Genomic DNA, 12,392 nt, shown 5'->3' on the forward strand with positions numbered 1-12,392 from the left:
ATAATCGACCTGCGAGGGAGAAAGCAGGTTAGCCTAAAAAATATCATCGTGGAAAAATATTGAAGAATAAAATATTAATTTTAACCATAATCTCTATAACTATCTAGAACTAGTGCACCTTGTAGAGTGAAATGCAGCATCATCAATAAATTCACATCATAACATCAAAAAGGTAATTTGGAGCACTCACGCACCCAGCAATATCAATCATATATATATGGGAGTTGATCTCCTATACAGCTCTCTTTATTCCAACTGTGCCAGCGAAGAACTCAGCTCGGACTTCCACTTAATAACCAAATCGGGGTCCCAGCGAAGAACTCAAGCCGTGTCTACTGAAGATCTCCTGTCTACCGTCCTATCCATAGTCCACACCACATCACCCAAATTACCACAACAACATACATGGCACTTTCACAGTTATGAATGCAACATAAATATTGCCTAAAGTTTATCTACATAGATATATGCATATAAGTGATGCATGGGCATGCTTGAACATATAATAATAGTGAAATTACAATTAAAATTAATATTTTACTCGGAGGAAGAATCACGGACCACCCGACAATTACATTACAATTATTTAATACAAATGACTCAATACAATCAAGAAAAGACCAAATATGTCATAAGTCGTGCCGAAAATCCGGCAGAGTCTCCCCTATACCTAAGACCTACCCAACCTACAAAATGGCTCAAATCACACTTCTATATTCGCAACTCATATATCCACAGTTCAATCACATTATACAGCCCCTTCTGGGCTCATCAAATCAGTCATTCATCACAGTATGTAAAAATTCAATTTAGTCCTTATAATTGATCATTTTTGCAAAAACTGCCCAAATAAGCTCTAAAAATTCTAAAACTTTGCCCCGCAGTCCTTAGCAATATTACTAGGCTATTGCAAAAAGAATCATAATTTTTTAAGCTACCACGAATATTTTATGGATTTTTAATCCTATTTAAGCACTAGAAAATTACGAAAAAGCAAGGTTGACATCCGACAATGGGGGTAGCCAAAACCTCGGCCGGAGACTTTTCCGGAAACTTGAACGTCAAACGTCGAATTTCCGCGAATTGAAGATACCTACGAAGCCCACGACATGGGGTTAGTACATAAATTTTCAGAATTTTCTAAGCTCATTTAATGCTCAAAAGACGTGGGACCCATCGGAAAAATTCGAAATTTATGTCGCGAAGCTCTCGATGAGTGGAGCGATTCAGAAATCTAGCACGAAAGTCAAAATTGGCTAAAACTTCGCAAAAATTAGACAAACCGCCGATGGATTTGGCGTTCTTGGTGTCTATGGAAAGCTCTCGACAAGTAGATGATTTTAGACACAAGACGATTGGTGGCGGATCGACCGGATTTTGGGGAGGAGTTCGCGCAGCCGCTTTGGGGTGGTGTGGTGGGGCTGGGGGGGGGGATAGGGGGCTCGCGCCGCGAAATGGGAGGCAAGGGAGGTGGTCGGGAGGAGAGAGAAAGCGGGAGAAAGAGAGAAGGAGGAGGAGGGAGGAAGAAAAAGGAAGAGAGAAATACAAAATTTTGAATTTCGAGGTCCAAAATTTCAGAAAAATTCGTAGATTTTAAATATATTTTTAGTTTTGCCACGTGGTCTTTAAATTAATTTTTAAAAATCATCAAAGTTTATATTTTCGGAAAATCGAACCCGATTTTTAAAATCCGAAAAATCTCAAAAAAATTCCTGAAATTTAAATAAAATTAAAATACCAAAATTGCTCATAAAATAATAAAATTTAAAATTTTGGGGTGTTACAATATATATATTTTATATTTAATTAAATATTCATATAAACAGGTTAGCGTAACAGATAATCAATATATAAACCTGAATTGAACTCAAACTCATCACAGATATTATTTTTTAAATTCTAACCAGTTCAGAATCCAATTATGTATTATTCAAACCCATCTTATTAGGGTTCGGTCAGATTGAGTACTCACAAAATTCGACTCATTGTTTGAACCTAGTAATTTCTATTTTTAAAAAAGAAAATTAATGATTTAATTATATCACTTTTAACTGAGTGCAAAATTGAATTTCTTAAATTTAATTAAAAAGGGAAAAAAATGATATTGGGTATCTATCATTCCATGTATTTAATATGTTAAATAATTTTTAATTAATTTAAATCATTTGTACGAGGAAGTGGAGGATCCAACAAGAGTAGTTTATGATGAAGACAATGATAATTGAATGGTCAAAATTAAATTAATTAGGTTCTCTCATATTTATTGGGAAAATTCTGTAACCACAAAAGTTGAAAATTGTTCATAGAAAATTATTATTTATCATCTTATGAGAAAAGTAATGTCTCTCATTTTATGATTGCAAGAAATTGTTTAATGTCTAATTAGCAGCAATTGCGTTTGGCATAGCCACTTTGGATGATAGTGCATGGTGTTAACATCTCTACCACAAACTACAGATTCTAATACTTGGAACCTTTTTTAATGTTATTAGGGTACATTTATTAAGAAATGTAATTAAATTAATATAATTAGTCATATAAAGAATATAATATAATTAATATTTTAATTCATATTTGATTATAAAATATATATACAAATATAAATAATATAATAATAATTTTTATTTTAATATTTAACTTATTTATAATGATAATAATAAGAAAACGAGAATCAATATAATAAATTATTGTTAAGTGGTGGTAGTGACAATGGATTAATAATAGGTAGGATGAGAGCAGTGATGATAGGCTCAACAGTGATGGTTATTGAATACTAGTAATGATTGTTGACTGATTAGTGGTGGTGATCACGATCGTAGCGGCCAAGTAGTAGTTAGGGTTGTGTAGAATTTGGGTAAAACCGAAAAACGAAACTAGATCGAATCGAATCAATTTGATTGGTTCGGTTTTTGGGCATAAACGGGTTGGTTTGGTTTTTCATATTTAAAAATTTCAGTTTTTGGTTTGATTTGGTTCGATTAAAACTGACAAAAAAACTGAATAACTTAAACCAAACTGTTTACATATATATATATATAAGTTTATGAAATGTAACCCTAGCCCTTCACCCTTAATATTTTCAACTGCCTACCCTTCTCAGTTCTCTCTTGCTTTTCTCTCACTCTTCAGTCTTATTCTTGCACGATCTCTGACCCTTCACTCTGCTCTTCTTGAGTTCTTCCTGTCAGTAGTATGCCATAGAGTATATCATTTAGTATGGATCTTGTACATGTTTTATTAATAAAAGGCATTTTCACTTTTCCGTTTACATAATATATTTATGTGTAATAGAAAATGTCCATTGATATTTTGTTAGAAATTCTATTCTTAAACTGTTAAGAATATGAGTGACAGTATTTATAGCACAAAGTATCATAAATTGGTTCATAATCGAGGATACTTCACACAGAACATGACTTATCCAGAAAGATTGTATTCATGTTTGTTCCCAATGTACTTATATGAGATATAAATAAGATGAAATGGTGAGTCTCATGCCATATAACAAACATGATAGGCACTTATGCATGATAAGTAGGCCGAACCAGTGACATTTATGACAAGCAGATGGAGTTTACTCTTGTCAATGCATTGTCATAAACAATATCAGTGCATATAATATTTAGACCTGAGATAGTACAATTATCTTGTATATAGGTGGTTTGAGTTTGATACTGCTTTTATACTTGTACTGTGTATGGGTATATGGACATGTGTTGGCTCCTACTAGTTACATATGCAGGTAGGTGTTGATCAAGATGGAATCTGTTACCCTAAGTAAATAGAGATAAAATTCTATGTTCATTTAATTGTTCTTGATGTTTCAAGTTCCTGGCTAGGACATATAGTTTTAATCAGAAAAGAGTTTATGATGAGAAAATCTTTTTAATCAAGAACTGAAATTAAAAGAGAACATAATATTCATAGCAAATGGGGTTTGACATTAACCATGACTCCAGCTTGAATTGGGATTTTGTAACAGAGAGATTTTAGTGCATGGTAACATATTATTAAAGGTTCATTTAAGGTATTTCTTATTACTAATTGGGTGGCCATGGCATGCTATGCTAGGTGTTAACCATGGTCTATGAGGTGCATAAAATGATTTAGAGAAATCATTTATGGTAAGAAAGAGTTCTAATGATATTAAGAGTTGATATCATATCTCATTGCCAATTAGTGATGAGCCTAGTGAGTCACACACATACACAAGTATCATCAAGTTAAATGTGAATTAATTAATTAATTAAAGAGTTTAATTGATTAATTAAATAGGTTTGGTTTGCAATTAGATTGCAAAGTCCCTAGCATGGCTAGAAACCAAATCTAGATTATTGGATGTATAGTATAAGTTAAATTTATATTTAAAGTGCTTAAATTTGAATTTAATTATAAGAAATTAATTCATAGAGATTAATTAATTAATTTATATTTGATATAAATTGATTAGAAAAAGAGAAATAATTATAATGAGTTGAGAACTCAAAATTAAGACACAAGGGTAATTTGGTCATTTCACAAGGTGACATGTGGCACCATGAGATGGTGACATGTGGCACCATGAGATGGTGACACATGGCACTACACATAAGCTTGTTATTTATCTTTTAATCATGTAAGATGATCAAAGTCAATATTAAATCTAAGTTTGACACTTGGCACAATGTGATTGGGTCAATTAAACTAAGAGCCAATTGACCCAATCAGAAGATGACATGTGGCAAGGGTTTTAAGTGATGACCTAGGGAAAGGATGAAAGAACAAAAATGCAATATGATTTTCTTTCATTGTGTGCCGCCACCTCTCTTCCTCTCTTCTTCTTCATCTCTCATTAATTCAAAGAGAATTGCCAACATTCTCTTGAATTAAAATTACTAGAAATCGTTTCTGATGTCCTATATGCATCTATAACATCTCTAAAGGCAAAACCTCAATTTCTAATTGATTAGAAAGGCTTGAGAAGTTGTTCAAGGGGTTGCCATTGGTGATCTTGATGTGGACAAGCTAGAGGGACAACATCTGGTGTCCCAGGTGCATCCCAAAGGTACCAAACACAACTACAGTGCATCAAAAGGTTAGTACACATGTTCTTGATTTAATTTAGGGTTCTAATGAATTAATCTGTTAATTCTAAAATTTTAAATAACAAATGTAGATCCAAAAACATATTAAAAATGTTTTAATATGCTATTAAACATTGAATCAAATAGGTAAATAATGAATCTTGCATGATGCATGAGACCCTAGAAGAAAAATTTTGAATTCAATGATCTAAACTAATATTTTTCATGCTTTCGCTCCTTCACTTCCAACTAATCCTCTATTCCTCCTTACAATCAACTTCTTCAATCATCCATTCCTCTCTAAATGGCTCTTCTTCAATCCTCACACTTGGTAGCATTGTCTCTATATCTCATATCTAACATATCAAAATCAGTGATAGGAGACCTTTAAAGGACCGCCAGATTGCATCATGTCTCCAGTCCAAATCCACATGCATAAGCAAGCTTGATTCTTGAAGACATCGAGACCCACATCCACAAGGATGCTGAGACCCAAGCAGCTAACAGCTCTATTTTTTCGCTTTGTGATTGCTGAAATTGTTTTGGCCATGAGTCTTAGTTTGTTTCTTAGACAAGGATTGTGATGTTATTTTGTTGTGACTCTACCCATGTGGAATTTTGTTTTCATGTATCTACAAAATATTTGTGAGCTTTGTATGGATTGCTGGGTAGATGTAGCACATTTGGGAATTCTTTTTCTTTTTTAATTCACTTTGAAAAACAATGTTGAAATTGTGATGTTCTTACTTTGTTATTGCTCTGTTAATTCTATATATGATTGCTCTATTTCTTTTATTCAAAATAATTGCTTTGTTTCTTATATTCTATCTGATATTAATTTTGTTTGGTTTGGTTTCTAAAAATGATCCATTTTTTATTTTTGAGAATGAATAAATCTTGTAATATAATTCGATTTTTCAGTTAACTGAACCAAACCGTATAATGTCAGTTTGGTTCAGTTTGGTTAATCCTCCTTTATCGGTTCGGTTCGGTCACAATATTTTTAGCTATTCGGTTTTCGATTTTTTCAGTTCGATCAATTCGATATCGAACCGACCGAATGCTCCACCCAAGTAGTAGTAATTATTAGGTGGTAGTGTTAGTGACAGCTGGATAGTGATGGTAACGAGTGGTGGCACTGATCAGATGATGATTGACAATTAAGGAAATAAATCAAAATAAAAAATCATAATTACATGAAATCTTATAAACAATGATCATTACATTATTTAAAATATAAATAATTACATGATATAATTATCATTTAATTACATTAAGTGCTTATTATAATTGGAGCTTCTATTAAAAAATATTTTTAAATATATTAATTATAGATATTAAAAATTAATTTAAAATTAAACTTAATATATTCTAGTGATAAGAATTCAAAAGATAATTAAATAATTTTTTCAAATTACTTTTTTAATAATATTTTCGTTCCAATGTTAACTGCACGCTAAGTTTAAAAATAATTGTAATTCCTTTAAATTTTTGATTACGCTAACATAACATTAGTGATTACTTCTAATTAATTTATGATCACTCAAACAATTATGCCCCCTACATTAATTTATTATTCATTAAAATTAAACTATATAGTTGCTAGACAATAAAATTATTATCTAATCTTATGCATATGCATTATTTTTTTTTCAAAAGTACTTTATGATATTGGTGCATTAGCAATTTTCAAGTGCTCAAAGCCACATATAATAAAGAAAATATTTAATTATTTTGGACAACTCATTAATAATTTATGACAAGCAATTTAAGTGTATATATATGATAAATTTTTATTTAAACTCGATTTATTATGCATTTAAGACGACATAAACATGTGGGACTCATATATTTAATATATAAGTCTTATTATATATCTTGTATCTTAAATTTATGATAAATCATATTTAATTAAAAAAAATCCATATGTAGTTTAGGACAATTTATTCTTATTTAAACTCGATTTATTATGCATCTAAGACGACATAAACATATGGGACTCATATATTTAATATATAAGTATCACTATATATCTTGTGTCTTAAATTTATGATAAACCAGATTTAGCTAAAAAAATTCATAAGTAGTTTAGGACAATTTTCTTTTGGTGATTGCTGCATGTAAAATTACTATATGATCCATATTAAATTTTGAACAAAGACATATACCTTGAAATGCAAATTTATTGATACCATGATGTACATACATACCATGGTGAAAGGACATACGAATACACATATAGAAAATGACAGAAACACATAATAATAAGTCTTGCCTCCTATAGCTATGGGCATGGGAATATGTAACAAAGCCATGTGAAAACCTATAGTTTTTTTTTTTTAATGAGTACAATATTACACTTATTAAGATTTATTAAATATATTTAATTATTATTAATATTGCATCAAATGCAATATTAATAATAAATAAATATATTTAATGAATCTAAATGCAATATTGCATTCATTAGAATCACCGACAAAATAATTAATGTCCTCGGCTAGGGCCATTAGAATGACCAGCGCCGGGACTGTGGCCTGGATTTGTGGGTCGAAAATCGTCGCTGTCTCCGTCCATGTCCACTAAAAGGCTGCGGCGGAAGTTGAAATTCCGCGTACTCATGCTCTTATCTTGGATCTTCATCAACACCCTGCCCTCTGTGGAAGTGATTCCACAAGATAACACTAGTGCAATGACCAAAACAACGGTGAAAATGAGGTTAACTTTAGCCATGCCAAATCAAAGACTGGAAAAGAACTAAAAATTGAGAGAAAAGGAGAAGGGCTAGCTAGGACTAGGAGAGGCTTTGAGAGTAGGGAGAGGTTTTGGTGCCTTCAACCTATTGCATTGTTAGGTTTATATACACTTTAGAGCGTTGAATAATGGTGCAAATTACGTACACTAAATAAATGGGAAATTTGTGAAGTGATCGATGATCCGCTGGATATTTCAAAGTTTTTCATGATTATGTTTCCCGAGATTCTCTGTGTTGTATATTTTTGCATGCCCCATGCAACCATATTATATTCTAATTTAATACAGTTCTTTTCTATTTTTTCATCACTTCTTGCTTCATCAAAAATAGAGCTAGTGATTGAAATTGAAAACTTGCATCTAACCCATGAATATTAATTCAATAGCACAAGAGTGGTTTTTAAAACAATGAAATATTGAGTTAGAGTTAAGTATAAAAACATTAAAAACTTTCATATACTTGCTTTTGTTGAATTATGAGACTTATTTGAGCCATCCTTTATTCAGGCTTAGTACCGACGTGTTATGCTAAGTTTACATAGGCGAATCAAGATATATATATATATATATATATATATATATATATATATATATATATATATATATATATATATATTTTGGATACTGATATGAGTTTAAGGCCTAATAGAACTGAATGATGAAAAAATATTTATATAATCGATCTCAATTAATTGAGTAAAGTTTAGTGTTGTTGTGTCCCACATAATAGTTAAACTAATATTGTGATCTTAATATTAATGTAAAAGAATTTTTTTTTTTTCCTTTCAAAGTAGCATATATAGCATATGGATCCCCATAGACCCTTATAGTTAGACTTTTGAGTTCTTCAAATTTTCAATACATTCTCTTGATTTCAAAGAATGATACTTACTGAATTTGACTTGTGAACTCACATTCGGTGGCTGCAATACAATGTATATTGCTGCAATACAATCACATAATAATTAATGTGCATAAATTGCCATTGTTTGCTTCGCTATGTAGCAAGTGCACGAAATCTCAACTAGAGAGATCTAATGGACCAATGGTTATTATGATAAGAACCAAAGGCAGGACTAGTGGGCTGCTTTATATCAAGTAAATAACTCCTTCCATGTGTAAATTTCAACTTTCTAACACCTGTACCATTTTCTATTCAAGCACAAGCACGATTAGTTTGGTAGTTTCGAAATTCTAGAACTTTTTAACACCTACAAGGTTGGAAAAATTATAAAATATTATTATGATAAATCTCATGTGACTCCTATCATAATCAATAGTAAAATATATAGGATATCTAGGAAAATCACCTTACTCAAATTTAAACTTAATTAATATTTTTAAAACTCAAACCCTTTCCAAACCAGATTAAAATCTGTTATCAACTAACTTATTCCATCCCAAACCTAATTATTATTATTTAAAAAATACCTAAACTGTTTAATTTTATATATTTTAATTAAAAATTTACATAAAAATTATTTTATTAATAATTTATATTTTTAAAATTTAATAATTCCATAAAATATTTTAATTTTATTTTATATAAAATAAAATATATAAAAATTATAAATATTATTATAAAAATATATATTTTTTATATTTAATTAAATATTTATATAAACAAGTTATATAACAAATACCCAATATGTAAAACTAGAAGTCTATCTGAACTCATTACGAATATTAAATTTTAAATCTGAACCTGTCCTAAATCCAATTATATACTACCCAAATTAACCCATCTATTCAAGAATTGGTCACATTGGGTTTTTGCAAAAACTCAACTCGTACCATCCCTATTAATACAACAATTGCATGAAATAATTTCTCAATGAGGGAAATGTCAAAGGTTTTTGAATTCTATCCCTATGAATTATGAGGTAAATTATAAATCACTGAATTGTTGAACCGATTAATTACACATATGCCAGATTAAGAAGTATTTTGTTTACCTTTTAAGGTGTAGTGAAATCAGAAGCTAGCTAAAATTAATGCATGTCAACTTTTAAAGAAGGTGACATGAATACTAAGTTTGGTAATGAAGCATAATTTAATTAGTGATATACAAGTGTTTGAAAGAGATGAAAGATTGTTCATGAATCAGAAAAATAAGGCATATGCAAATCTTATAGCTCTTTCTAAGTTTGTAGTCATCATCACTTGAAAAATGTGCCTAAAGGCACCATAGATGGTTTTGGAAAAAGATAGAAGGAATATCCAAAAGGAGAAGCTAGCTAGCTTCAATATAATTGTTAAATCATGATTAAGAGAGAGATTAATTAGCATTAAAAATGAAGATTTAGTGAGCAATAATTGAAGATCTTGAAGCATTATTAAAGTGGCAAGTGATCGTGACAAAGTGCGCACTAAAATTTTCAAAGCTTTTACCAAGCAAAGAAAGGTCCATAACCTTTCGAACCCCACAGAAATCCGCAACCTCCATGCTTGTCTATGTTAGTGTGTTTCTGTACATTATAATAATAAACAATGACTCATAAAAATTTTAATTTTTAATTCGGAGCAAGTTGAATATAAATATATTTAATAGATTCTAAAATTTAGCTTTTTAAAAATTTTTTTAACAAAAATTTAAAAGTTTTTTAATGAAGCAAAATATTCATTAAGCTCTTACAACTTAAAATGTTATTTTTTTATTAGTTTAATTAAATTATTTTCATAAGCATTAGTTGTGAATAAGAATAACAGTAAGTAGTGTATTTACAAAAATATTATATCTAAACCTGAACCCAATTGATATTTTTAAAATCTAAACATAATTAAAATTCATTATTAATTATCTGAATCTGTTGCAAACCTGATTATTATTATTCAAAAAATATCTGAACTCGTTTAATTTTTTATATTTTAATTAATAATCTATATAAAAAATTATTTTTATCAATAATTTATAACTTAAAATTTTAATAATTTCATAAAATATTTTAATTTTATTTTATATAAAATAAAATATATAAAAATTTATAAATATTATTATAAAAAATATATATTTTATATTTAATTAAATATTTATATAAATAAATTTAAATAATAAATATTCAATATATAAAATTTAAATCTATTAAAAATATTAAATTTTAAATTTAATTATATATTATATAAATTTATTTTATTAATTACATATAAAAATTTGATTCGTTACCGACCTTAAATGTAAAGTCAAAGAAGAAAAACAACTACAACAGCATCTAATTGCGGTTAAATGAATGCAATGATGAATCACTGTTATGATATGTTCCGTGTCCAAACTCTTCTGATTTTACATTGTAGTTGAAAACAAAGTGGCTGGTTGGCTCCTCAAGTTGGGGAAGTTCACTTCCCCACTCAGTCCATTTGGACCTTAGAGAATGGGCAGCACAGCACCAGTAGTCACTAAATGGGATCATATCAAAATGGGCGATGGGGAATTTCTGTTGAAACACCACTTATATCAACTGTCAAATCCCAACCGTCCAAAGAGATGAAAAAGAAAAGAAAGGAAAATGACAGGAATCCTGCTACAAAGTCAAGGAATCCATGGAATCTTTGAAAGAAGCAACAAAAGATTTAATTTCCATGGTCCGAGATGGATCATTTTAGCTGGACAAAGTTTAATAAATAAATAAATGGAAAATTATTATTTAAATTATTTATTTTAATAAAATTAATTACTTAGTATTTTAATTTTAAAAAGCGTTTAATTTAATATTTATAATTTTTATTTTATTTACTTTTTATTCCCTTCAATATTTTGAAAGTTAATTTAAATTTCATTCGATTCTTATAACTTAAAAAATATATATAAACTCTTTATTTTTTAGGTCTTAAAATATTTAATTTTATAACCATAATTTATTTTTCCTCTGAATATATTAATTAATAAAAAATTTAATTTAAATAAAATATAAAAATTAATTAATATATTTTTAAAAAATTAAATAATTAATCTCATTAAAATAAAAAAAAAGTTAAATAACAATTTTTCAATAAACAAAATTTAGCTATGGCATATATATTTAGGTCCTTTCAGTAATAAGTGGGACAGCTACTGAAAATAGGATCATTGTGCTGCGTGATGAATGTGAAAAAGTTTTGATTCCATAATATTATTAAGTTTACGTGTATTGAGTTTGGAGGTTTAAATTATATTTTTAAATAAATTATTATTTTAAATATTATTTAAATAAATAATTTAAAAAAATTATTTTATTATTTTAATATTTTATTTTTAAAATTTATTAAATTTAATTTTAAATTATTTTTTAGTATTTTTAATTAATATATTTAAAAAAATAATTTTTTTAACAGTAATTTTTTAATAATAATATCAAATAGGTCTTATGTTTTAAGTTATATTTATACTTTAAATTTTAATTTATTTTTAATTATAACTTTGCCAAAAAAAATTATATTTTTAATTATAACTTTGCCAAAAAAAATTGTTTTTTAAATTTATATTTCTATATTATAATTTATTTTTTAATAAACAAATTTATAATATATACAATAATTTTAAAATAAAAAATTAAAAAAAAAATCAGGGAAAATCTACCACTGACCTTAATTTTTTTATGG

Source organism: Hevea brasiliensis, chromosome 2 (genome assembly GCF_030052815.1).
Source record: "Hevea brasiliensis isolate MT/VB/25A 57/8 chromosome 2, ASM3005281v1, whole genome shotgun sequence".
Classification (NCBI taxonomy): Eukaryota; Viridiplantae; Streptophyta; class Magnoliopsida; order Malpighiales; family Euphorbiaceae; genus Hevea; species Hevea brasiliensis.